The sequence below is a fragment of the Helianthus annuus genome, chromosome 17 (genome assembly GCF_002127325.2).
Source record: "Helianthus annuus cultivar XRQ/B chromosome 17, HanXRQr2.0-SUNRISE, whole genome shotgun sequence".
Lineage (NCBI taxonomy): Eukaryota > Viridiplantae > Streptophyta > Magnoliopsida > Asterales > Asteraceae > Helianthus > Helianthus annuus.
The window spans coordinates 185,948,212-185,949,714 of NC_035449.2; the positions used below are offsets into that span (position 1 = coordinate 185,948,212).

General features: G+C 44.4%; 1 non-coding gene across 1 annotated transcript; it reads left to right on the top strand.

Annotated features, from left to right (window-relative positions):
• Window positions 1-472: 472 nt before the first annotated feature.
• On the top strand, window positions 473-579 carry LOC118489532. Its single transcript, XR_004887552.1, has one exon. It is a non-coding gene; the product is annotated as a small nucleolar RNA R71 (small nucleolar RNA).
• The last annotated feature ends 924 nt before the right edge of the window (window positions 580-1,503 follow it).

Below are 1,503 nucleotides of genomic sequence, written 5' to 3' on the forward strand. Positions count from 1 at the left end.
ACTACTATTGCCGGGTTCTCTCCAACCAAGGTTAGGGTGGTTACGCCATCCTTGGTTGTAGGTGCCCGTTGGGGGACCCGACGGCCTAGGTCTATTATCAATGTAGTTTACCGACTCTGTTTGATCATCTGTTTCTTTCATACAACTCCAATTTTCATGTGGCCAACCACACCCTTCACAAGCCATAACCGAGACTGTTTTTGTCATTTCTAGCTTTTTAACTTTTGAAGAAAGGGCCTCGATTTGGGCTTGTAAAGAAGTGCTTTCATCAACCTTATGGGCGCCCGGGGCAATAGATTTATTGCCTCGGGGAGTGTGCCATTGAAATTTGGTTTGAGCAATTTCCTCAATTTGATTATATATTTCTTGCGGGCGGCGATTACCAAAAAGTCCCCCGGAGCTAGAGTCAAGTGTTTGTCTAGTATGTGGCAACAATCCATTATAGAAAGTGGATACTTGTTGCCACACCGCAAGACCGTGATGAGGACACTTTTGTAATAGCTCCTTGAATCTTTCCCAAGTTTCATATAAGGATTCCCCCTCGTCTTGCAAGTATGTATTAATTTCAGTCATTAATTTAGCCGTTTTAGCGGGAGGGAAATACTTATATAGAAATTTTTGGGCTAGTTCATCCCAGGTGTTTACCGAAACAACTGGGAGGGTGTTAAGCCAAGCTTTTGCTCGGTCTTTTAGTGAAAATGGAAACATTCGAAGGCGAATGGCGTCATTTGATGCTCCATTGATCCGAAAGGTATCACATATTTCTAAGAAATTAGTGATATGTAGATGGGGATCTTCGTCCACAAGCCCATGAAAGGTTGTAGAGTTTTGAAGCATCTTTATCAAATGTGGCCGAAGTTCGAAGTTGTTGGCTTCGACATTCGGTGCATTGATAGCGGCGCCAAGGTTACCTACAGTGGGTCGTAGGTAATCCATGAGGGTACGCTGGTCCGCCATTGGAAGTGGGTCCCCCGAAACCTTCTCTTGGTTTTTAGCTTTTAGTCTTTTTCTGAGAAAGCGTTCGGGTTCTTCTAGAGGTTCTTTTATGTCTTTATTAGAACTGGAGCTCATACACTACGTAGAGGTGGCGTCTGGTTCCAAGTCCTGTCACAAAAAAACAAAAGAAAGAATGTTGGTCAGAAAGTTCACCACAGCCCCGTGCTTAGTGATCACGGCCCGTGGTCGGAGTTACAGTGATTGTTTTCCGGATCCCTGTTACTTGAAAGATGGACACGGCCCCGTGTTGCACCGACACGGCCTCGTGCTCAGCCTTCTGTAACTCAGAAAATAAAAACTGCCAGTACCAATGCTGGGCACGGCCCGTGTCCGATCAGGCACGGCCCGTGCTGAGCTCTGCAGAAGCTGAAAATTTCAGAAAATCTAAAAATTAAAAAGAAAATAAAAAAAATGATTAGGCCGTTGATTCCTAACTTTCTTAAAATGCTTGTGTCCCCGACATCGGCGCCAAAAACTTGATATGCGTGAAGTGTGTTATAATTTGGA